We start from the raw sequence: 27382 nt of genomic DNA, 5'->3' as shown, positions 1-27382 counted from the left end.
CCCATTCCATTTATTCCCAGTTTAAAAGACAATGCTTTCAATGTTGTTAGGGACTACGTGCATATATTCCCATCATGGGAAGATTATTGTGAAGACAAACACCATTTTCACATCTTCCTGTCCAACTTACGTGTAAGTGCTATTATTCATGGTTATTATTTTCCTGTTTTCTGCTGATTGAACACATCAATGATTTACATTACATTGTTGTAACTAGGCGAGGGTCAATCTGGATAGTCATGACGAGCAAAGCTTGCTTGTGCTTTTCAAGGAAGCATTGCAGCAGTATCGGTGTTACCTGAGGAAATCACACTTTGATGGCAAGTCTATAAACGAATTTCCGGTGAAGTCTCCTGTGCTAAATTTAGAAGACATTGAATGGAAAAACCTTGTTATGCACTGGTCTCGTTCCCAGGATGAGGTACTGTCTATGAAATCACATGACAATTTGAACTTCTACTTTTCCGCATGTGCCTTACGGATCTTTTTTGCAGGAAATCTGCTCGAAGAAGAATTCCGGTTTGACAAGAACGACAGGATATCGCAAATATGCTGCCCGCTGCTTTGCTCTTGTTAGTACCTGTTGTCCTGTATCACTGTACTTGCATACATACCTGGTTCATTATGTGACAGCAGTATGCATGATAGCTTGCTTATCAATTGTTCGCTCCAAATTATCTGATCTGTATGAATGGTTACATTAGTGTAGAATATATCCAATGCCAATGTTTTTTAGCTCTGCATTGTTCTTGTAAGTACATGCTGTCCTTTATCAGTGTACTTATAATGACAGGTAGTTGTTCATGTACCATCACTCTGCAGCTTATTTTCCTTTGCCCTCCATTTTCTACACATCAGATCTATATTTACTCTTACCATAAGGTTGGTACTGAAGAAGTTTAGCTGTGCATTGCTCTTGGCTGTACCTTTTGCCTGTATCGCTGCACTTACATTTATAGCTACTTGGTTATGTAGCATCACTCTTCATCTTATCTTAAATATTCTCCATTTTTTCGTATATTATCACATCTATATTTACTCTTAACAAAATGTAGAATAAAGGCAATGCTTTTGAAGAAGATTCTGTGGTAAACTTCTTGAATTGCCCCCCCCATCAGCATGGACAAGGCCTTTATAGAGCCTGTCTTCACCAATAATGTAAGTTTGTCCATCTCAAGCCTTCAAACTTTGTTGTATATATTTGGTTAGGCATGACTGCAACAGCTGTTTATTTTTGGTGTTTGCATCAAATTGCTTGTTTAAAGTTTATTATGTAGTTCATAAACAAAAGTTTGTCCTTTCTCAATTTAAGTTTTCAGTTGTACAACCAAGTTCCTTCTTCATACCATGTAAATTAAACTATACAGAGCAAGTGATCTTCTTTTGCACTGCATGTATGCTTCTGTTCTTCATCCGTAATCCAGTGGTGTGGTGAACCTACCCACTACAGCACAATGTCATATTCTGCAATGTCTTAACTATGAACAATGTCATATCATTCTACTATTATTTAAACCGTCTCTTTATTTGCCAATCTGAAATGGTATAAATTGACAGCACACTAACCATTGATACTTATGAGTTCTTGATCTGTAATCCAGTGGTGTCGTGAAGCTGCCAACTCCTTCACAATGTCATTTCCTGCCATGTCTTGACCTGAACAATACCATATTGTGTTAATGCAATTTTAAACTGTGTCACTTTATTCGTCAGTAAGAAATGTGATGAATTGTCAGCACTGATACTTTTATGTGCAAAACCTGTCATCTGTCTGCTTGTTTATCTTTCAGAGTGAGGAAGATATAAGTGTTGAACAAGCGCAGTCTCATCATCTTGCTCAGCTGCTTGCGCTGCAGCTCCCCAGCAGGGCTAACCTTTCTTGAACTCTATTGAAGTGCTGTCGGTTTTGTATATTATTTTGTCGGCGTGTTTATTTGCACTGGTGGCGATCTTTGATGCCCAGTGTATGTAATCTGCTGTCTGCTTGTGCTTTATTATCATAGTGGCGAACTTTGATGCCCAGTGGATGTAATATGCCGTAATTTCTTTATTGTATAGTCTAGGTTTTTTCTTATTCATGATGCTGCAGTTATTTTACTGTATATATATCCTGTCTTCGCAGTAAACCGGCCAAACCGTAAAATTACGGTACATAATCGGGCCGTCATGCAATCACGATGTAGGTTGGGCCTGAAACGTGCCGAACAGCTCACGGGCCGGCAGCAGCCCGAAATGAACCCCGGCCCATGATTGTGCGAATCAAATCACGGGCTTTTAACAGGCCAAAATTGTCTCGGTCCTTGTTTGGCCCAATCAGATATCGGCTGCGAGCAGGCCGGATGCAAACCGGGCCGTAGTTAGGCCCAACTATATGACGGGCTTTTAACAGGCCGAAATTAATATAGGGCCGAAATGTTAAACGGGCCCTTAACAGGCCAAAACTAATATCAGGCCGAATTACTAAGTGGGCCTTTAGCAAGTGGGCCCAAAAGCATAGTGTCCAGTTGACGGGCCTAATCTGATATGGGCCATAATTGAGCCTAAAGCCTCTTAAAGGGCTGGACCTGATCTGGGCCGTAATTTGGCCCAGATCGTGGTAGGCTTTTAACGGGCCGGATCTCATATGGGCCACTATTAGGCCCGGAGCGTGGTAGGCCATTAATGGACCGGATCAAATATGGGCCGGCATTTGGCCCAAAACATGGCTGCCAGTTAATGGGCCGGCCTACTAGGGTCCTCAAAATCTTGTGGGCCTACAGCTAGGCCAGCCCATTAATGTCGGTGAAATCTCGTGGGCCTTTAGCTGGGCCGGCCCATTATGATCTGCAAGAATCTTGTGGGCCTTTACCTGGGTCGGCCCATTATGGCACACAAAAATCTTGTGGGCCATTACCTGGGCTGGCCCATTATGGCCCGCAAAATCTTGTGGGCCTTTAGCTGGGCCGGCCCATTATGGTCCGCAAAATCTCATGGGCCTTTAGTTGGGCTAGCCCATTATGGTCCGCAAAATCTTGTGGGCCTTTAGTTGGGCCGGCCCATTTAAACTTGATGGGCCGGTCCACATGTCAACATATCATAGGCGCATCTCGCCCATTGGATGAGTGACACCTGTGCCAACGCGAACCTGACACGTGTCTCCTCCAGCCAGATGATTTTACACGTGGAAAATCCCCATTGGTCGGGTCTGTTTACGGGTTATCGGATCCAAAACCCGACCCAATAGCTTAACGACGTTCCGTTACGGTGGATGCCACGTGTCGGTCACCCTTGACGAAAGCACTTTTGTGACGCGCGATTTATCGTCATGGAAGTGGACACTTCCGTGATGATAATTTTGGTAATATCATGGAACACTTCTACGACAGCACAGGTATGACTATCTTGATTCTGTCATAAAATCGTCATGGATGTACATGCATGACAAAAAACGCGACCTACTGTGACAAACACGTATCATCACGGAAGTATATTTTTTTGTAGTGTCAATCGCGCCCAAACCTCCTCATCTCGGATCCCGTGGGACCGAGGTGTGGGCATGGAGGCGAGCTTCCCTGGCGGCCGCGGCGACCTGCAGGCAAAGGGTGATGGCGGTGGCGCTCGATTAGATCTGCGGGAGAGAGAGGATGAGAGGGAGAGATAAGGAAGAAGATGAGAGGGAGAGAGAGAGGAAAGGGGAGAGGGAGGGCTTCTATGTCGCCGCTCTCTGGATGCACGCCATCCACCCGCGCACGCTCGCCGCCAACCTCGCCGGCTTCGCCAGGTTCGGCTGCCTCAAGGACCTCCCCGAGATCCTCTATCATTTCCTCCACGACCCCCGCGATGAGCGCAAGGACTAGGAAGACGTCGCTGCGGCAGCCCCGGTGGCAAGAGCGGCAAGCGGCGCCGCGTCGACAGCCTTGCCGCCGCCGCGGCTGAGTCCGCCAAGGCCCGGCGCGAGAAGGAGGCGGAGCACGCGCAGGCCATGCTCGCACGCTACGACTCTGACGAGGCCTTTCACAACCTCTACGACGGCGTCGCCGACCTCTTCGCCGGGATGCTCAAGTTGGACCAGGAGCACCTGCACGCGGGCGACACGGCCAAGATCGTGTTCGCCGCCAAGTGGTGCATGTCGCTGCGCTCGTCGTACGACTGTGCGACGCTGCTCTGCGAGGCCATCACGCGCCGGGTCTTCCCGCGCGACTCGAGCCGAGTACCTCGCTATCCCCAACAAGCTCTATGCCTACCGCATCCGCAACCGGCTCCGCCATGAGGTGCAGGTGCCGCTCCGCAAGGTGCTCGAGCTCCCCGAGGTCTACATGAGGGCCGGCAAGTGGGACGAGCTGCCCTGCGCGCGCTTGGCGTCCACGGCCATGCGCCAGTACAAGAGGCGTCCTGGCTGTGCTTCTTTCTTATGGTAATGCACTGCTCCTTTGCTTCTTTCTTTGCATTTCTTATGAGTTTTGCGTATGCTGCTGCCTCTGCAAGTGATAATATGTGCTTTCTTTTGCTTGGTATAATTTTGGTGTGTGTGTTTTCTAGCGCTAGGCCTACTTTTGTCTCTGGTTTAGGTGTCTGCATATACCTTGGGTTGTGCGCTTGTGTGCTGATGTTGATGTTGGCATGGTTTATATTGTCTATTCTTTCTGGTTGATCAGCTAACAATCAGATTGGTGTAGTGGAGCTAAAAATACATTGGCTGGTTGTGTCTCTTAGTTTGGCAGAAAGCGCAGCATGTCAAATTGATCGGTGTCCATCTCCCTCAATTTCTACATATTTATATTTGGGAAGTGAACCAGGCTACTCATCGATTAATAAAAGCTTTATAGTTCTGTTCTCCTTCCATTATTTCTTTAGTATTATTCATTTATTCTCTTAGATTAAAGGTATTATTGTGATGATGTCCTGTTGTTCTGTAATGTATTTTTGATATTTTTCCTATGATTGTACTCAATGGTGCTTGCAGGTCCATGGACATTGTCATAATGGTCACCTTATCGCAGTGTATTATTTTTGGATCTCATATTCCTCAAGGTAATGGACAAGAATTTGTGTACTCGCTTGGCTAATGTTTTACTAGACCTAAAGATTTTCCCTGCTCTGCTCTGTTAGGCGCTCCATCCTCTGATTCGATGTTGGCCGATCTGAGAAATAAGTGGAGGAATAATCCAGCAGAAGAATTTGGTGAAGAAGAACAAGGTGATATTTCTCTTGTGTGAACACGATCATTGTTTTCGTGATGTTATCACCCATGTGTTAATGTTGTAGAAGATTTATCATTTGATTTCTTCTTTTAGGTTTAATTTGTGTTTAGTTAATGCCGACAGATTGTGATGTTCATATATGGGGATTTTTTTTGTTAATTTTGTTGCTTCAATATGTAGGTGCTACTGTCCATGTGGGATATCTAATAGGTCGGACTGGTTTGCTAGCTTAATTTTTTAGCTTGATGTTTTCATTTAGGGGTGTCCTCTTCAGCTGCATCTTTTGTGCAGCTCCAAAATTCTATGTTTCAAAGCACTTATTTCCATGTTCTGTTTATTATTTTTAAGTCATGAAAACTCTTTTTGGTGTGCTTGATCACTCCACTTCCATGTTTATCCTTGCAGAAAAGAATACCTTTATCCTGATAGGCATGGAAACACCGGTTCGCATTGAGTGCATCATCGCTAATCAGCTATTATGTATGGTCAGCGGACATGCTTGCTTATTCCTGTAACATATCATTACTCTATCTGCTCTTTAGAAGTTCGTACAGATCTAGAAGTATTTGGTTTTGTTGGTCAAATCCATTACCTGTATGTCCTTATTTATTTTATTGTTCGAACAAGATATCAGATCACCTACATTCATTATTCTTGATTACAGTCTACACTAAAGTAGTCTAAAATGGTCTGAATAGTTGTAGTAATTCATAAATATTTTCAATGTAGTTCTTATTTGGTTTCTAGGAATATAATTTACTTCAAAATTTTGATCTTTATTTGGTTAGTAAGGCTCTAGAATAAAACAGACCAATGCTATATATACAAACAGACACAATAGGAGTTAACTGGTACCTAGCTTTTGAAACCTCTGATATATACAAAATATTATTTGAGTAGAACAGGAGAGATGCAATCTTATGGATATTTCTGCATTTGTAAAAAACTTTCCAGCTTGGCAAGAGGGCTTGACTAGCCATGTGTAGGACTCAGCCATGCTGCCTTCGAAATGATTACTCATTGGTGTTTTCTTATGTTCGTGTTAGCCTAAGTGCATCGATAAGTAGACTGTTATGTTGAAAAAAGGAAAGAGACTATTTTGTTATAGTACAGATATATGCTATAACATATTACCTTTATGCTCTCGATTTCAGTATACGCCCACGAACAAGTAAGTCAGTAATATCAATGCCTAAGAATTACTTCATTTGCCATTCTAATCATTACATCAGAGAGCAATGGATATAGAAGAAATATGTAAACAGTTGTCCCTAGAAGAAATATGCAACAACTTATTCAGGTTACTTAATTAATAACGCATCAATATCATTACATACACATACTGAATGTGCCTTTTGAGAGTGAGCTTCTATCAGTACCTCATACTTATCTTATATGCCATTCCAACTATCTGTTGCAATAGAGAGCAAGGGACATATAAGAAATCTCCAGGCAGCTTCACTTAGATGCATCATCTTCTGCTAGGAGTCAGCTTGAAGAACGACCTTCTCAGGTTAATTCTTAGGTCAGTGTTTCGGCTTTTCTCCATTGGTTCGTAAAAACCACATGGTAACTTGACTTTACAGAGAACCTGCTGCACTATAACTTTGGTTTAATCTGTCGATAATGCCCATGAGTATATTCTTAGTGTATGTTTGACCAGATTGTTTTAACTTGTGTTGTTCCTATGCTTTAGGAGACTGCAACTGACATGCTGGATGGGGAATAACCAAATTTCTGGACAAAGACAAAGAGTTCATCGCAAGGGGTGGTGTTTAGGATATATACACAAAAGAGGAAACTTTTTTTGTACAGAACCAAATTATATGATGTAATTGACCACTATTTCTAAGAAATGTTCATCATGTATTAAGTACATTTTATTGTGTCACTTTTTTTGAGGGGTAGCATTATTCATCAAACATCACAAAGTGTGCGATAGAGTTCATCAAACCAGGCTTTATTGTGTCACCTATGTTTACCTTCTTTTTTATTGTGTCACCTATGTTTACCTTCTCAAGTATATATTTTGAAGGACAAGTCTATTCTTTTTTATAAAAATAGTTACAGTTTGTGTCCTATGTGATTGCTCAAGCCTATAGTAACCTATTCATGTCACACAAATATTTTCTTTTTCCAAACCCATTGCCAAAAAATACAACCATGCCAACTTTACTCTCTCATCATAGTGGGCATATTTTCAAACTGAACATATTCATATTATGCAATTTCCCTTTTTCCATACTATTATTTCACAATGTAATAAACATGTTTAAAAAAATAGCATGATTTAGCAGAAGGTCCTTGCAGCATGAAACTATTTTCATCGATAGCATGTCTTCAGCGGGTCTCTGCGCCATTTGGCGCAACAGGTCAACTAGTTCTAACAAATCATAGTATAATTTTGACTCCCTCAAATAGGTGTGTTCAGCAAGGATACTTGACTCAAAACAAAAAGCAAAAAAACCAAAGACTCAAATAATACAAGACGCTCCAAATAAAACTCATGATATGTGACGAATAAAAATATAGCTCCAAGTAAAATACCGATGGTCGTTAGAAGAAAGAGGGGATGCCACTCGGGGCATCCCCAAGCTTAGTTGCTTGTTCCTCTTTGGATAATAACTTGGGGTTCCATGAGCATCCCCAAAATTAGGCTCTTCTTACTCCTTATTCCTTCATCCATCGCGATCTCAACCAAAACTTGAAAATTTCAATCACACAAAACTCAACAAAACCTTCATGAGATCCGTTAGTATACCAAAGCAAATTACTACTCTAAGTACAATCGCAAACCCATTCATATTTTATTTTTGCATTATATCTACTGTATTCCAAAATTACCATGGCTTATACCCTCCAATACAAACCATAGATTCATCAAAATAAGCACACATCACAAAGAAAAACAGAATCTGTCAAAAACAGAATAGTTTGTAGCAATCTGAAAACTTTGAATACTTCTATAACTCCAAAAATTCTGAAAAATTTGGACAACGTGGGAAATTCGTATATCAATATTTTGTACGAAAATCTGGATTTTATCGCTCTTCTGTTAAAAATTAAAATTGTTTTACTGGGCGGAAAAGTTTCTGTTTTTCAACAAGATCAAATCAACTATCACCCAACATGATCCCAAAGGCTTTGCTTGGCACAAACACTAACTAAAATATGAAAAACACAATCATAACAGTAGCACAATTGTGCAAACACTCAAGAACAGAAAGAAAAAGACAAAAATAAATTTTATTCATTGGGTTTGCCTCCCAACAAGCGCTATCGTTTTACGCCCCTAGCTAGGCATAATGCATAGATATAAGTATTGTTATCTTTATTTTCATTTTCCTTAGAGGTGTTTTTGTTAGGGGGTTTTGCAAAAACAACATAAAACACCTTATCCATAGATACTTTAGCACTGTCAAGTTGCTTGTCATCATATCCCCTTTGATTTCCGGCAACAATCCAAGAATAGTGTTGATTAACATAATTGGAAACTTGCTGGATTATGTCTAAAACCAGAGCTTCCTTTTTAAGATTCTCATCAAAGATTCGATTATCCCCAAGCAAAGTCTTAGCACATAATCACTATTATAAAGAATCTCATCTATAACCAGTTTTTCACGATTCATACCATAAAAATCAAAGATTTCCCTAGCTTCCCGTATTATGTAATCAAATCATTCATAAGAACAAGGGTGGCCAACTTTTTAGCTTTGGGATTCTTTATAACAGGTAACTCAAAAAACAATCTTTGCAAGGTAGGATGGGTATGGATAAATTTATTTTCAAGTTTCAGAACTAGTGCTAAAATAGCTTCCGCATAAGATTTAGTCCTTTTAAGTATAGGAACATCGTCAAGACTTAAATTTCCAACAGAGTTAAAAAATTCTTGGTTACGTTTGATACGTCCATTTTGCATCATGTTTTCTTACTGTTATTTATAATGTTTTTATCCATAATAATACTTTTTGGAGTAATTCTAATGCCTTTTCTCTCATAATATGCAAGGTATACACAAAGAGGGAGAATTCCAGCAGCTGGAGATCTGGACCTGGAAAAGCTACATTAGGCCACCTATTCTGCACAACTCCAAATGATTTGAAACTTCACGAAGAATTTTTATGGAATATATGAGGAATATTGGAGCCAATAAGTACCAGAGGGGGCCCACCAGGTGGGCACAACCCACCTGGGCGCCAGGGAGCCCAAGCGCGCCCTGGTGGGTTGTGCTCACCCAGGCCCACCTCCAATGCCCATCTTCTGGTATATAAGTCATTTTGACCTAGAAAAAATGAGAAGAGGACTTTCGGGACGGAGCGCCGCCGCCTCGAGGCGGAACTTGGGCAGGACAACTTTTGCCCTCCGGTGGAGCGATTCCGCCGGGGGGAACTTCCCTCCCGGAGGGGGAAATCATCATCATCATCATCACCAACAAATCTCCCATCTTGGGGAGGGCAATCTCTATCAACATCTTAAACAGCACCATCTCCTCTCAAACCCTAGTTCATCTCTTGTGTTCAATCTTGTTACCGGAACTATAGATTGGTGCTTGTGGGTGAATAGTAGTGTTGATTACATCTTGTAGTTGATTACTATATGGTTTATTTGGTGGAAGAGTATATGTTTAGATCCAATATGCTATTTAATACCCCTCTGATCATGAGCATGTTTATTATTTGTGAGTATTTACTTTTGTTCTTGAGGTCACGGGAGAAATCATGTTGCAAGTAATCATGTGAACTTGATATGTGTTTGATATTTTGATAGTGTGTATGTCGTGATTCCCTTAGTGGTGTCATGTGAACGTCGACTACATGACACTTCACCATATTTGGGCCTAAGGGAATGCATTGTGGAGTAGCAATTAGATGATGGGTTGCGAGAGTGATAGAAGCTTAAACCCCAGTTTATGCGCTATTTCGTAAGGGACCGATTGGATCCAAAAGTTTAATGCTATGGTTAGAATTTATTCTTAATACTTTTTTCGTAGTTGCGGATGCTTGCAGGAGGGTTAATCATAAGTAGGAGGTTTGTTCAAGTAAGAACATCACCTAAGCACCGGTCCACCCACATATCAAATTATCAAAGTACCGAACATGAATTAAGCCAACATGATGAAAGTGACTACATAAAATTCCCGTGTACCCTCAAGAAAGCTTTGCTTATCATAGGAGACCATTTTGGCATGTCCTTTGACTCAAAAGGATTGGGCTCCCTTGCTTCACTTTTGCTACTATTATCGTTACTTGCTCATTACAAATTACCTTGCTATCAAACTACTCTGCTTCTTACAATTTTAGCACTTGCAGACATTACCTTGCTGAAAACCACTTGTCATTTCCTTCTGCTCCTCGTTGGGTTCGACACTCTTACTTATCGAAAAGAGCTACAATTGATCCCCTATACTTGTGGGTCATCAAGGCTATTTTCTGGCGCCGTTGCCGGGGAGTGAAGCGCCTTTGGTAAGTGGAATTTGCTAAGGAAACATTTATATAGTGTGCTGAAATTTATTGTCACTTGCTACTATGGAAAACAATCCTTTGAGGGGTTTGTTCGAGGTATCTTCACCTCATACGGAACCACAATTAATTACCCCTCAACCTACTACACCTACTGAAAATATTGAATATGAAGTTCCTTCGGGTGTGATAGAACAACTGCTAGCTAATCCTTATGCAGGAGATGGAACCGAGCATCCTGATATGCACTTGATATATGTAGAACAAATTTGTGGATTGTTTAAGCTTGCAGGTCTACCCAGGGATGAAGTTACGAAGAAGGCTTTCCCTTTATATTTGAAGGGAAAATAATTGGCATGGTATAGGCTATGCGATGATATTGGATCTTGGAATTGGAATCGTTTGAAATTGGAGTTCCACCCAAATTTTTATCCTATGCATCTAGTTCATCGTGATCGGAATTATATATATAATTTTTGGCCTCGTGAAGGAGAAAGTATCACTCTAGCTTGGGGGAGGCTTAAGTCAATGTTATATTCATGCCCCAATCATGAGCTCTCAAGAGAAATTATTATCCAGAATTTTTATGCTCGGCTTTCTCGTAATGATCAAACCATGCTTGATACTTCTTGTGCTGCTTCTTTTATGAAGAAGACTATTGAATTCTGGTGGGATCTTTTGGAAAGAATTAAACGCAATTCTGAAGATTGGGAACTCGACAAAGGTAAAGAGTCAGGTATTAAACTTAAGTATGACTGTGTTAAATCTTTTATGGATACCGATGCTTTTCAAAAGTTTAGCACTAAATATGGACTTGACTCTGAGATAGTAGGCTCCTTTTGTGAATTATTTGCTATTCATGTTCAACTCCCTGAAGAGAAGTGGTTTAAATATCACCTACCTATTAAAGAAGAAACAAAAGAACCAGTATCGGTTAAAAAAGAAACTATACTTTATAATGTTGATCGAGTTGTCCCTTTTGCTTATATAGAGAAACCACCTTTCCCTGTTAGGATAAAGGAACATGCTAAAGTTCCAACTGTGGTTAACAGAAGCTATATTAGATCACCTAAACCTGATGAACAAATTAAAGTGGAACCTAGTATTGCTATGGTTAAAGATCTCTTGGAAGAAGATGCAGATGGGAATGTTATTTACTTCTATGAAGAAGCTGCTAGAATTGCCAAACCTGATAAAAAGGATAAACATAGACCTGTTGCTGGCATGCCCGTTGTCTCAGTTAAAATAGGAGATCCCCGTTATCATGGTTTATGTGACATAGGTGCTAGTGTGAGTGTTATTCCTTACACCTTATATCAAGAAATTACGAAAGACATAGCACCCGCAAAGATAGAAGACATAGATGTTACTATTAAACTTGCTAATAGAGACACAATATCACCGATTGGGATTGTTAGAGATGCTGAAGTCTTGCATGGGAAAATAAAATACCTTACTGATTTTCTTGTTCTTGGTTCCCCACAAGATGACTTTTGTCCCATTATCATTGGTATACCTTTCTTGAACACTGTTAATGCTAAGACAGATTGCAAGAAACAAACTATCGGTGTTAGTTTCGGTGATGAGTGTCATGAATTTATTTTTTCCAAGTTTAGTAGAAAGCTTCATGAAAAAGAATTGCCTAGTAAGGATGAATTAATTGGTCTTGCTTCTATTGCTGTACTGATAACCCACAAGTATAGGGGATCGCAACAGTTTTCGAGGGTAGAGTATTCAACCCAAATTTATTGATTCGACACAAGGGGAGCCAAAGAATATCCTCAAGTATTAACAGTTGAGTTGTCAATTCAACCGCACCTAAAAGACTTAATATCTGCAGCAAAGTATTTAGTAGCAAAGCAATATGGAAGTAGCGATAATGGTGGCAAAAGTAACAATAGTAGTTTTTGTAGTGATTGTAATAGTGGCAACGGAAAAGTAACTAAGCAAAGATCAATATGTGAAAAGCTCGTAGGCAATGGATCGGTGATGGATAATTATGTCGGATGTGATTCCTCATGCACAATTATAACATAGGGTGACACGAAACTAGCTCCAGTTCATCAATGTAATGTAGGCATGTATTCCGAATATAGTCATACATGCTTATGGAAAAGAACTTGCATGACATCTTTTGTCCTACCCTCCTGTGGCAGCGGGGTCCTATTGGAAACTAAGGGACATTAAGGCCTCCTTTTAATAGAGTACCGGACCAAAGCGTTAACACTTAGTGAATACATGAACTCCTCAAACTACGGTCATCACCGGGAGTGGTCCCGATTATTGTCACTTCGGGGTTACCGGATCATAACACATGGTAGGTGACTATTGACTTGCAAAATAGGATCAAGAACTCACATATATTCATGAAAACATAATAGGTTCAGATCTGAAATCATGGCTCCCGGGCCCTAGTGACAAGCATTAAGCATAGCAAAGTCATAGCAACATCAATCTCAGAACTTAATGGATACTAGGGATCATACCCTAACAAAACTAACTCGATTACATGATAAATCTCATCCAACCCATCACCGTCCAGCAAGCCTACGATGGAATTACTCACGCACAACGGTGAGCATCATGAAATTGGTGATGGAGGAAGGTTGATGATGACGACGGCGACGGAGTCCCCTCTCCGGAGCCCCGAACGAACTTCAGATCAGCCCTCCCGAGAGAGATTAGGGCTTGGTGGCGGCTTCGTATCGTAAAACGCGATGAATCCTTATCTTTTATTTTTTTTCTCCCCAAATGTGAATATATAGAGTTGGAGTTGAGGTCGGTGGAGTCTCAGGGGGCCCACAAGGCAGGGGGCGTGCCCCAGGGGGGCGCCTTGAACCCTCATGGACATGGTGTGGGCCCCCTGGTGTTGATTCTTTTGCCAGTATTTTTTATTAATTCCAAAAATATTCTCCGTGAAGTTTAGGTCATTCCGAGAACTTTTATTTTTGCACACAAATAACACCATGGCAATTCTGCTGAAAACAGCGTTAGTTTGGGTTAGTTCCATTCAAATCATGCAAGTTAGAGTCCAAAACAAGGGCAAAAGTGTTTCGAAAAGTAGATACCTTGGATATGTATCAACTCCCCAAGCTTAAACCTTTGCTTGTCCTCAAGCAATTCAGTTGATAAACTGAAAGTGATAAAAGAAAAACTTTTACAAACTCTGTTTGCTCTTCTTGTTGTAAATATGTAAAGCCAGCATTCGGGTTTTCAGCAAAGATTATGAACTAACCATATTCACAATAACACTTAGGTCTCATATTTACTCATATCAATGGCATAATCAACTAGCGAGCAATAATAATAAATCTCGGATGACAACACTTTCTCAAAATAATCATAATATGATATAACAAGATGGTATCTTGCTAGCCCTTTCTGAGACCGCAAAACATAAATGCAGAGCACCTCTGAAGATCAAGGACCGACTAAACATTGTAATTCATGGTAAAAGAGATCCAATCATACTCAATTTAAATTAATAGTAATGCATCACATGACAAATTAATAGTAATGCATCACATGACAGCGGTGCTCTCCAACTAGTGCTTTTTAATAAGGGGATGATGAGTCAACATAAAAGTAAATGGATAGGCCCTTCTCAGAGGGAAGCAGGGATTTGTAGAGGTGCAAGAGCTCGAGTTTTGAAATAGAGATGAATAATATTTTGAGTGGTATACTTTCATTGTCAACATAACAACCGAGAGATCTCGATATCTTCCAGGCTACACACATTATAGGCGGTTCCCAAATAGAATGGTAAAGTTTATACTCCCCTACCACCAACAAACATCAATCCATGGCTTGTCCGAAACAATGGGTGCCTCCAACTAACAACAATCCTTGGGGAGTTTTGTTTGCAATTATTTTAATTTAAGCATGGGACTAGCCATCCCGGTTACCAGTCATTTTCTCGTGAATGAGGAGCGGAGTCCAGTCCTTGTGAGAATAACCCACCTAGCATGGAAGATATAGACAACCCTAATTGATACATGAGCTATTCGAGCATACAAAACATAATTTAATTTGAAGGTTTAGAGTTTGGCACATACAAATTTACTTGGAACAACAGGTAGATACCGCTTATAGGAAGGTATGGTGGACTCATATGGAATAACTTTGGGGTTTATGAGAGTGGATGCACAAGCAGTATTCCCGCTTAGTACAAGTGAAGGCTAGAAAAAGACTGGGAAGCGACCAACTAGAGAGCGACAATAGTCATGAACATGCATTAAAATTAATCAACACTGAGTGTAAGCATGAGTAGGATATAATTCACCATGAACATAAATACCGTGGAGGCTATGTTGATTTTGTTTCAACTACATGCGTGAACATGTGCCAAGTCGTCAAGCCACTTGAATCGTTCAAAGGACGATACCACCCTATCATACCACATCACAACCATTTTAATAGCATGTTGGCACGCAAGGTAAACCATTATAAACTCCTAGCTAATTAAGCATGGCATGAGCAACTATAATCTCTAATTGTCATTGCAAACATGTTTCATTCATAATAGGCTGAATCAAGAATGATGAACTAATCATATTTACAAAAACAAGATAGGTCGAGTTCGTACCAGCTTCTCTCATCTCAATCAATCCATCATATATCGTCATTATTGCCTTTCACTTGTAAGACCGAACGGTGTGGATAATAATAATAATCGTGCACGTGCATTGGACTAAGCTGGAATCTGCAAGAATTTAATACAAGGGAGAAGACAAGGTAATATGGGCTCTTGGTTAGATCAACAATAATGCATATGAGAGCCACTCAACATTTTCATCATGGTCTTCTCCTCTCGACCCCCAAAGAAAAGAAATAAAACTATTTACATGGGAAAGCTCCCAACAAGCAAAAGAAGAACGAGAAATATTTTTGGGTTTCTTTTAATTACTACTACTACAAGCATGGAAAGTAAACTAGCTAAAAGCTACAACTAATTCTTTTGGTTTTTCTTAAGGTTTTTCAAACACACAAGAAGAATGCTGGAAAAGAAAATAAACTAGCATGGATAATACAATGAAAAAGTATGGGCGCCGACAACTGGAATGAGTGTGTGAACATGAATGTAATGTCGGTGAGAAATATGTGCTCCACCAAGCTTAGGCTTTTGGCCTAAGTTGGTCTATGGCCACTAATGGGATGGTGGATATCCAAAGTTGTAGCTGGGGTCGTAATGAGATGCAACAGCTACTGCCTGACGAGCTGCCGCTTGGAAGGTGAGCTCCCTCCATCCTCCTCTCATATTCATTTGCTTCCTCCCTGGTTATAACATATCTCCTTTTTGCCTGAAAGTCAAAGAAAGTAGGAGCAGGGAGGGCAACATGGACGGTGCGCCGTCTGTCTAGTCGGTACTGGAGGAATTGTTCATTCCTCTCAACAAACTAATGGTGAACCATGGCATTATAATCTAGGTAAGCAGGAGGTAACTCTATATCATTTCCATGTATGGGTATATTAAGATAATTAGCTACACGAGTTGCATAAATTCCACCAAACAAATCTCCACTTACACTATTGTGATGCAACCTTCGTGCAACAATGGCCCCCAAGTTATATTGTTTATCACCTAATACCGCACTCTTGAGGACACTAAGATCTGGAATGCACATGTGACAAGCCTCATCTTTACCGTTAATGCATTTACCAATGAAGAGAGTAAAATAATGTATGGAAGGGAAATGAATGCTCCCTATTAGCTTGTGTGATTTCCCTAGATTCCCCCCCACAGTGATACTAGCAAGAAAGTCTTTATATTCAGATTTGCGAGGTTCACTAACATTGCCCCAGTGCGGGAGTTTACAAGCAATGTTAAAATCTTCTAGGTCCATGGTATATGATTTATCATAAAGATCAAATAAAATAGTGTGAGAATTGCGCAAGGATGTAAATTTAAAACTTCTCACAAAGGAATCAGTTAGGTAGTGGTACTGCCGGCACTTATCGGACACGAAGTCCTCAAGATCAGCCTTACGCATATACATGTCAAATTCATCCTTGATGCCTGCTTGGACCATAAACTCCTCTGACGGCCATTCACAAGGCCGCACTTGAGCTTCCCTTGGTGGTTCATCGTCCTACTCACGTATCACGAGCCTTGGTCCTTGCTTCCTTGAGGAACCACCTTGGTACATTTTCCTAAACATTTTTCTTCCTCTGAAAAATTTCTGAAATTTTTAGTGACTCAAAATAAAAGTGAATCAGACTCAACAAGATTGATAGCAACTACTCCCACAAGTGCCTAGAGGCTATATCATGCATTAAAACTACTTTTGACCACATAAATTTGACATGCAAGCTCAAGAACAGGGTCACCTAAGCAGCAAAAATTTGCAATAAATAAAGCACTAGAACAAAAACTAATTGGACCATTGGAGGAGTCACATACCGAAGAACAATCCCCCAAAGCAGTTTTGTGAATGGAGCTTTGAGCTAGGAGATCGAAAATGGCAGCAAGATGAGCTAGAACTCGGGTTTGAGCTGTGGGATGATTTTTTCTGGAGGAAGGCGAAGTGTGTGGGTGCTGGAATAAGTGGAGGGGGCCCATGTGGGGTCCACGAGGCAGGGGGCTCGCCCCAGGGGGGTGGGCGCGCCCTGGGCCCTCATGGCCAGGTGGTGTGGCCCCCTAGTGTGTTCTCAGTGCCAATACTTCTTAAATATTCTACAAAAAATCATGTTTCATTTTCAGGGCATTTGGAGAACTTTTATTTTCAGGGTATTTTTTTATTGCAAGGATAATTCAGGAAACAGACTGAAAATACTATTTTTGCTTTATTTAATCTAAATAGCAGAAAGTAAAAGGAGGGTATAGAGAGTTGTGCTTCCTAACTTCATCCATCTCATGATCATCAAAAGGAATCCACTAACAAGGTTGATCAAGTCTTGTTAACAAACTCTTTCCGAATAACATGAAAACGGACAATTTTTGAATAACACTAAGTTACCTCAACGGGGATATGCATGTCCCCAACAATAAGAATATTATATTTCTTCTTGACAGTAGGGAGAGGAAATTCAAAACCTCCAATAGTAATCGTTGAAGTTTTCCCAATAGAATTGATACTGTGGACTTGAGGTTGTTTCCTCAGAAAGTGTACCGTATGCTCATTACCATTAACATGAAAAGTGACATTGCCTTTGTTGCAATCAGTAACATCCCCTGCAGTATTCAAAAAGGGTCTACCAAGAATAATAGACACACTATCGTCCTCGGGAATATCAAGAATAACAAAGTCCGTTAAAATAGTAACGTTTGCGACCACAATAGGCACATCCTCACAAATACCGACATGTATATGATAACCCACAAGTATAGGGGATCATAACAGTTTTCGACAAGTAAGAGTGTCGAACCCAACGAGGAGCTAAAGGCAGAACAAATATTCCCTCAAGTTCTATCGACCACCGATACAACTCTACGCACGCTTGACGTTCGCTTTACCTAGAACAAGTATGAAACTAGAAGTACTTTGTAGGTGTTGTTGGATAGGTTTGCAAGGTAATAAAGAGCACGTAAATAAAAGCTAGGGGCTGTTTCGATAAAGACACAACTAAGTTAGTTTTAGTAAAGAGCTTTTTGTTACGAGAAAGTTATTTGTCCCTAGGCAATCGATAACTAGACCGGTAATCATTATTGCAATTTTATATGAGGGAGAGGCATAAGCTAACATACTTTCTCTACTTGGATCATATGCACTTATGATTGGAACTCTAGCAAGCATCCGCAACTACTAAAGATCATTAAGGTAAAACCCAACCATAGCATTAAAGCATCAAGTTCTCTTTATCCCATACGCAACAAACCCCTTACTCGGGTTTGTGTTTCAGTCACTCAAGCAACCCACTATAAGCGAATCATGAACATATTGCAACACCCTACAACGGGGATCCCTCACACTTGCGCGACATGGAGAGCACCATAGGACAACACCAATAATAAAACATGCAACTCGAACCAATCACGATCATCAAATAACCCATAGGACAAAACGGATCTACTCAAACATCATAGGATAGCCATACATCATTGGGAAATTATATATAGCGTTGAGCACCATGTTTAAGTAGAGATTACAGCGGGTAAGAGAGAGGTTACACCGCTGCATAGAGGGGGGAAGAGTTGGTGATGATGGCGGTGAAGTTGTTGGTGAAGATTGCGGTGATGATGATGGCCACGGCAGCGTTCCGGCGCCACCGGAAGAGAAGGGGAGAGGGGGCCCCTTCGTCTTCTTCTTCCTTGACCTCCTCCCTAGATGGGAGAAGGATTTCCCCTCTGGTCCTTGGCCTCCATGGTGTGGGAGGGGCGAGAGCCCCTCCGAGATTGGATCTGTCTCTCTGTCTCTCTCTGTTTCTGCGTTCCCAGATTCTACCCTTTCACCGTTTCTTATATTCCCGGGGATCCGTAACTCCGATTGGGCTGAAATTTTAACACGGTCTCTATCCGGATATTAGCTTTCTTGCGGCGAAAGAAGGGCACCAACTGCCTTACGGGGTGGCCACGAGGGTCAGGGGCACGCCTGCCCCCCTGGGGCGCCCCCTGCCTCATGGCCCCCTCGGGCACCGTCTCGCGTGGATTTTTCGTCCCAAAAATCATATATATTCCAAAAAAAATCTCCGTCAGTTTTTATCCCATCTGGACTCCGTTTGATATGGATATTCTGCGAAACAAAAAACATGCAACAAACAGGAACTGGCACTGAGCACTGGATCAATATGTTAGTCCCAAAAATAGTATAAAAAGTTGCCAAAAGTATATGAAAGTTGTAGAATATTGGCAATGGAACAATAAAAAACTATAGATACGATGGAGAGATATCAGCATCCCCAAGCTTAATTCCTGCTCATCCTCGAGTAGGTAAATGATAAAAAAGATAATTTTTGATGTGGAATGCTACCTAGCATAATCTTGATCACATATCTAATCATGACATGAATATTAAAATACGAGTGATTCAAAGCAATAGTCTATCATTTGACATAAAAACAATAATACTTCAAGCCTACTAATAAAGCAATCATGTATTTTCAAAATAACATCGCCAAAGAAAGTTATCCCTATAAAATCATATAGTCTGGCTATGCTCCATCTTCACCACAAAAAATATTCAAATCATGCACAACCCCGAAGACAAGGAAAGCAATTGTTTCATACTTCTGATGTTCTCAAACTTTTTCAACTTCCACACAATACATGAGCGTGAGCCATGGATATAGCACTATAGGTGGAATAGAATATGATGGTGGAGGTTGTGGAGAAGACAAAAAAGGAGAAGATAGTCTCACATCAACTAGGCGTATCAACGGGCTATGGAGATGCCCATCAATAGATATCAATGTGAGTGAGTAGGGATTACTATGCAATGGATGCACTAGAGCTATAAGTGTATGAAAGCTCAAACTGAAACTAAGTGGGTGTGCATCCAACTTGCTTGCTCATGAAGACCTTGGGCGTTTGAGGAAGCCCATTATCGGAATATACAAGCCAAGTTCTATAATGAAAATACCCACTAGTATATGAAAGTGATAACTCAAGAGACTCTCTATATGAAGAACATGGTGCTACTTTGAAGCACAAGTGTGGTAAAAGGATAGTAACATTGCCCCTTCTCTCTTTTCTCTCATTTTTTTTCTCTTTTTTGGTGGGCTTCTTTGGCCTCTTTATTTTTTATTTGGGCTTCTTAGGCCTCTTTTATTTATTTTTAAAATCCGGAGTCTCATCCCGACTTGTGGGGGAATCATAGTCTCCATCATCCTTTCCTCACTGGGCAATGCTCCAATAATGATGATCATCACACTTTTATTTACTTACAACTCGATACTAGAACAAAGATATGAATCTATATGAATGCCTCTGGCGGTGTACCGGGATGTGCAATGATCTATCATAGCAATGACATCAAAAAACAGACAAGCCATGAAAACATCATGCTAGCTATTTTACGATCATGCAAAGTAATATGACAATAAATGCTCAAGTCATGTATATGATGATGATGGAAGTTGCATGGCAATATATCTCGGAATGGCTATGGAAATGCCATGATAGGTAGGTATGGTGGCTGTTTTGAGGAAGGTATATGGTGGGTTTAAGGTACCGGCGAAAGTTGCGCGATACTAGAGAGGCTAGCAATGATGGAAGGGTGAGAGTGTGTATAATCCATGGACTCAACATTAGTCATAAAGAACTCACATACTTATTGCAAAAGTTTATTAGCCCTCGAAGCAAAGTACTACTACGCATGCCCCTAGGGGGATAGATTGGTAGGAAAAGGCCATCGCTCGTCCCCGACCGCCACTCATAAGGAAGACAATCAATAAATACCTCATGCTCCGACTTCGTTACATAACGGTTCACCATACGTGCATGCTACGGGAATCACAAACCTCAACACAAGTATTTATACTAATCCACAACTACCCACTAGCATGACTCTAATATCACCATCTTTATATCACAAAACTATTGCAAGGAATCAAACATATCATATTCAGTGATCTACAAGTTTTATGTAGGATTTTATGACTAACCATGTGAATGACCAATTCCTGTCATCTCTCTAAATAGATATAAGTGAAGCAAGAGAGTTTAATTCTTTCTACAAAAGATATGCCCACGCTCTAACAAATATAAGTGAAGCGAAAGAGCATTCTACAAATGGCGGTTTTCTATGTAAAGAGAAAGAGGCAATCCAAACTTCAAATGATATAAATGAAGCACATGAAGCATTCTATAAAGCCATACTCAAAAGATATAAGTGAAGTGCATAGAGCATTCTACAAATCAACCAAGGACTATCTCATACCAGCATGGTGCATAAAAGAAATATGAAAACTAAATGCAAAAGATGCTCCAAGATTGCACATATCGCATGAACGAAACGAATCCGAAAACATACCGATACTTGTTGAAGAAAGAGGGGATGCCTTCTGGGGCATCCCCAAGCTTAGACGCTTGAGTATCCTTGAATATTTACTTGGGGTGCCTCAGGTATCCCCAAGCTTGAGCTCTTGCCTCTCTTCCTTCTTCTCACGTCGAGACCTTGTTGATCATCGAACACTTCATCCACAGAAAACTTCAACAGAAAATTCGGTAAGATCCGTTAGTATAATAAAGCAAATCACTACTCTAAGTACTGTTGCAGACCAATTCATATTTTGTTTTTGCATTGTGTCTACTGTAATATAACTTTTGCATGGCTTAATCCACTGATATAAATCGATAGTTTCATCAAAACAAGCAAACTATGCATCAAAAACAGAATCTGTCTAAAACAGAACAGTCTGTAATAATCTGAACATTTACCATACTTCTGATACTTAAAAAATTCTTCCAAAATTAGGAAAATAAACAATTTGTATAGAAAGACAATGCAAAAATAATCAGAACCATTTGCCATTCCAGCTAAAAATGTAAAATCGTGCACTACAGCCAAAGTTTCTGTCCTGCACCGTACAGACCATCAAGCAAACGTAAACATCCTAAAGGAAAACCTTGGCACATTATTTTTATAATACAATGGAATTGTACAAGGGGATAATTATTTTTGTTGAAAAGTTTTTGTAATCAAGATTCACAAAGTTGCCGTGAGCATGAACAAAGTTCAAGGAGCTCTCCCACTTAAACAATGCTTGTCTTTCTCACTTTCACTTTCCTTTTTGAAAAAGTTTTGGGTTCCCCTCTTAATTTTTGTTGTTTTTAAACTATATGAAAGCACTCAACGGAAATAAATGACTCTCTAAAACTTCCGGGTTGTCTCCCTGGCAGTGCTTTCTTTAAAGCCATTAAGCTAGGCATATAGTGCTCAAGTAATGGATCCACCCGGATCCCAAGGTATATCAAAGCCAATTTTAATTAACAATGATTTGTAATTTAGTAGTGAGCACAAAGTAACATATATCATGCAATGACGAAGTCTAACTCTCTTCCTATGCATAGGCATGTCATAAAAGAACAATTCATCCACACATAGTAAAGGCCCATGCATAGCATAAGCAATTTCTTGCAATTTTATCATATTGGAAACATAGAGAGGTGGAGATATAGTTCCTCTCTCATAATAATTGCAAGTAGGAGCAGCAAGCACATGCATATTATATTCATCAAAATCATCATGTGTAACGGTAAAAGGTAACCCATCAATATAATCCTTAATAAGTGCAAACTTCTCCGATATAGTGTAGTCGGGAGAATTCAAAAAGATAATAGGACTATCATGCGTGGGTGCAATAGCAACAATTTCATGTTTAACATAAGGAACTATAGTAAGTTCATCTCCATAAGCATACTTCATATTGGCATGTTGGCCACAAGCATAACAAGCATCATCAAAAAGGGATATTTCAAAAGAGTCAACGGGATCATAGCAATCATCCTTCGGTAAGCACGAAGGGAAATTAAAAAATGTATGAGTTGAAGAGTTACTCTCATTAGAAGGTGGGCACGGGTAGCTAATCTGCTCTTCCTCCTTTTGTTCTTCGCTCTCCTCCTCATCTTTTTCATCCAATGAACTCACAGTTTCATCAATTTCTTCTTCCATAATATTAATCTATTCTTGGACAGCGGAGACTTTCTCAATGAGTGCATTAATATCGGAATTGTATTCATAATTCTCATAGCAATATTTGAGGATAGCTAAATTTTAAGGTCTATAAGCAGCATCATCAAAATCTTCTAACTCTTTAAACATAGATTCAATTTCATAAGCACCCATAAAAGCAACAAATTCTTCTATTTGCTCCACATCATAGTAATCACATATACCATTAGCATAAGAAGCTAAGGTTTTATTATCATTAAATTCTCATAAAAAGGGAAGGTGTGGAGCCTTCATCCTAGAGCAACAAGTATAATCATATCTCAAGCATAGTTGACTAGCATACCAATTTAATATATGAATTTGATCCCATAATAGTTTCCCTTTTTGAGTCAAGCGGTAATCCCTAAAGTATTCACGTTGATCCAACGTTACTCCCATTACATAATTGAATGGGGTTTTCTCAGGATTATTAAAGTAGTACATAATATCTTTCACATAACCAACATCGAGGGTTTTAGGAGGTTCCCCATCTCCATGAGTAGCAAGTACACCTAATTTTTTGGTATTTCGTGTTCCATATCCATAACTAAAGATAAAGAACAACTAAGAACAGCAAATAAAAATTACTTAGTCATAAATCAAACCAGCACACACGAGAATATTCACCCCATGCTATTGCTCCCCGGCAACGGCGCTAGAAAAAGGTCTTGATAACCCACAAGTATAGGGGATCGCAACAGTTTTCGATAAGTAAGAGTGTCGAACCCAACGAGGAGCTAAAGGCAGAACAAATATTCCCTCAAGTTCTATCGACCACCGATACAACTCTACGCACGCTTGACGTTCGCTTTACCTAGAACAAGTATGAAACTAGAAGTACATTGTAGGTGTTGTTGGATAGGTTTGCAAGGTAATAAAGAGCGCATAAATAAAAGCTAGGGGCTGTTTAGATAAAGACACAACTAAGTTAGTTTTAGTAAAGAGCTTTTTGTTACGAGAAAGTTATTTGTCCCTAGGCAATCGATAACTAGACCGGTAATCATTATTGCAATTTTATATGAGGGAGAGGCATAAGCTAACATACTTTCTCTACTTGGATCATATGCACTTATGATTGGAACTCTAGCAAGCATCCGCAACTACTAAAGATCATTAAGGTAAAACCTAACCATAGCATTAAAGCATCAAGTTCTCTTTATCCCATACGCAACAACCCCCTTACTCGGGTTTGTGTTTCAGTCACTCAAGCAACCCACTATAAGCGAATCATGAACATATTGCAACACCCTACAGCGGGGATCCCTCACACTTGTGCGACACGGAGAGCACCATAGGACAACACCAATAATAAAACATGCAACTCAAACCAATCACGATCATCAAATAACCCATAGGACAAAGCGGATCTACTCAAACGTCATAGGATAGCCATACATCATTGGGAAATAATATATAGCGTTGAGCACCATGTTTAAGTAGAGATTATAGCGGGTAAGAGAGAGGTTACACCGCTGTATAGAGGGGGGAAGAGTTGGTGATGATGGCGGTGAAGTTGTTGGTGAAGATTGCGGTGATGATGATGGCCACGACAGCGTTCCGGCGCCACCGAAAGAGAAGGGGAGAGGGGGCCCCTTCGTCTTCTTCTTCCTTGACCTCCTCCCTAGATGGGAGAAGGGTTTCCCCTCTGGTCCTTGGCCTCCATGGTGTGGGAGGGGCGAGAGCCCCTCCGAGATTGGATCTGTCTCTCTGTCTCTCTCTGTTTCTGCGTTCCCAGATTCTACCCTTTCACCGTTTCTTATATTCCCGGGGATCCTAACTCCAATTGGGCTGAAATTTTAACACGGTCTCTATTCAGATATTAGTTTTCTTGCGGCGAAACAAGGGCACCAACTGCCTTACGGGGTGGCCACGAGGGTCAGGGGCGCGCCTGCCCCCCTAGGGCGCCCCCCTGCCTCGTGGCCCCCTCGGGCACCGTCTCACATGGATTTTTCTTCCCAAAAATCATATATATTCCAAAAAATCTCCGTCAGTTTTTATCCCGTTTGATATGGATATTCTGCGAAACAAAAAACATGCAACAAACAGAAACTGACACTGGGCACTGGATCAATATGTTAGTCCCACAAATAGTATAAAGTTGCCAAAAGTATATGAAAGTTGTAGAATATTGGCATGGAACAATAAAAAATTATAGATACGGCGGAGACATATCAGTATAGCAGTTGATTTATCAGCCATTTGCAAAGATATTTCAGTAGGTGTCAACTTATTCAAATCAAGTCTACGATATAAAGAGAGAGGCATAACACTAACACCGGCTCCAAGATCACATAAAGCAGTTTTAACATAGTTTCTTTTAATGGAGCATGGTATAGTTGGTACTCATGGATCTCCTAGTTTCTTTAGTATTCCACCTTTAAAAGTATAATTGGCGAGCATGGTGGAAATTTCAGCTTCCGGTATCTTTATTTTATTTGTGGCAATATCTTTCATATACTTAATATAAGGATTCATTTTAAGCATATCAGTCAAGCGCATACGCAAAAACATAGGTCTAATCATTTCAGCAAAGCGCTCAAAATCCCCATCATCCTTTTTCTTGGATGGTTTAGGAGGAAAAGGCATGGGTTTCTGAACCCATGGTTCTCTTTCTTTACCATGCTTCCTAGCAACGAAGTCTCTCTTATCATAACGTTGATTCTTTGATTGTGGGTTATCAAGATCAATAGCAGGTTCAATCTCTACATCATTGTTATTGCTAGGCTGAGCATCAACATGAACATTATCACTAGGTTCATGTTCATTACCAGATTGTGTTTCAGCATCATAAATAGAAATATCATTGGGATTCTCAGGTGTGTCTAAAACAGGTTCACTAGAAGCATGCAAAGTCCTATCATTTTTCTTTTTCTTCTTCTTAGAAGTACTAGGTGCATCAACATTTTTTCTCTGAAAATCTTACTCAATTCTCTTAGGGTGTCCCTCAGGATACAAAGGTTACCGCGTCATTCTACCCCTCCAGTCACAACTCTAACAGCCTTATCATTTTTCTTATTATTTAATTCATTGAGCAAATCATCTTGAGATTTAAGCACTTGTTCTACTTGAGTGGTAACCATAGAAGCATGTTTACTAATAATTTTAAGCTCACCTTTAACTCTATACATATAATCACTCAAGTGTTCAATCATATAAGCATTATGTTTCAATTGTCTACTATCATAAGCATTGAAGTTTTCTTGTTTAACAATAAAATTATCAAACTCATATAAGCATTGGCTAGCAGACTTATAACGAGGAATATCACCTTCATCAAATCTATTGAGAGAATTTACCTTTACTACCTGTGTCGGGTTATCAAGACCATGTATCTCTTCAATAGGTGGTAAATTCTTAACATCTTCAGCCTTAATACCCTTTTCTTTCATAGATTTCTTTGCCTCTTGCATATCTTCAGGACTAAGAAATAGAATACCCCTTTTCTTCGGAGTTGGCTTAGGAGTTGGTTCAGGAAGTGTCCAATCATTATCATTACTCAACATATTATTCAATAGCAATTCAGCTTGCTCAACAGTTCTTTCCCTAAAAACACAACCAGCACAACTATCCAGGTGGTATCTAGAAGCATCGGTTAGTCCATTATAAAAGATATCAAGTATTTCATTTTTCCTTAGAGGATGATCAGGCAAAGCATTAAGTAATCGGAGAAGCCTCCCCCAAGCTTGTGGGAGACTGTCTTCTTCAATTCGCACAAAATTATATATTTCCCTTAAGGTAGCTTGTTTCTTATGAGCGGGGAAATATTTAGCAAAGAAGTAATAAATCATATCCCGGGGACTACGCACACAACCAGGGTCAAGAGAATTAAACCATGTTTTAGCATCACCCTTTAATGAGAACGAAAATAACTCAAGGATATAGTAGTAACGAATTTTCTCCTCATTAGTGAACAGGGTGGCTATATCATTTAATTTAGTAAGATGTGCCACAACAGTTTAAGATTCATAGCCATAAAAAGGATCAAATTCAGCCAAAGTAATTAACTCAGGATCGACAGAGAAATCATAATCCTTATTAGAAACACAAATAGGTGAAGTAGCAAAAGCAGGGTCATATTTCATTCTAGAATTCAAAGACTTTTCTTTCAGCTTAACTAACAGTTTCTTAAGATCATATCTATCTTTGCAAGAAAAAA

General features: G+C 40.0%; 1 long non-coding RNA gene across 1 annotated transcript; it reads left to right on the top strand.

The window, feature by feature from the left end:
• Window positions 1-6598: 6598 nt before the first annotated feature.
• On the top strand, window positions 6599-7051 carry LOC123081834 (uncharacterized). The gene is made up of 2 exons (XR_006438813.1): window positions 6599-6693; window positions 6877-7051. It is a non-coding gene; the product is annotated as an uncharacterized lncRNA (long non-coding RNA).
• The last annotated feature ends 20331 nt before the right edge of the window (window positions 7052-27382 follow it).

This window comes from Triticum aestivum, chromosome 4A (assembly GCF_018294505.1).
Source record: "Triticum aestivum cultivar Chinese Spring chromosome 4A, IWGSC CS RefSeq v2.1, whole genome shotgun sequence".
Classification (NCBI taxonomy): domain Eukaryota; kingdom Viridiplantae; phylum Streptophyta; class Magnoliopsida; order Poales; family Poaceae; genus Triticum; species Triticum aestivum.
The sequence above is the reverse complement of the archived record's forward strand: the minus strand, read 5'-3'. Positions and strand labels throughout refer to the sequence as shown.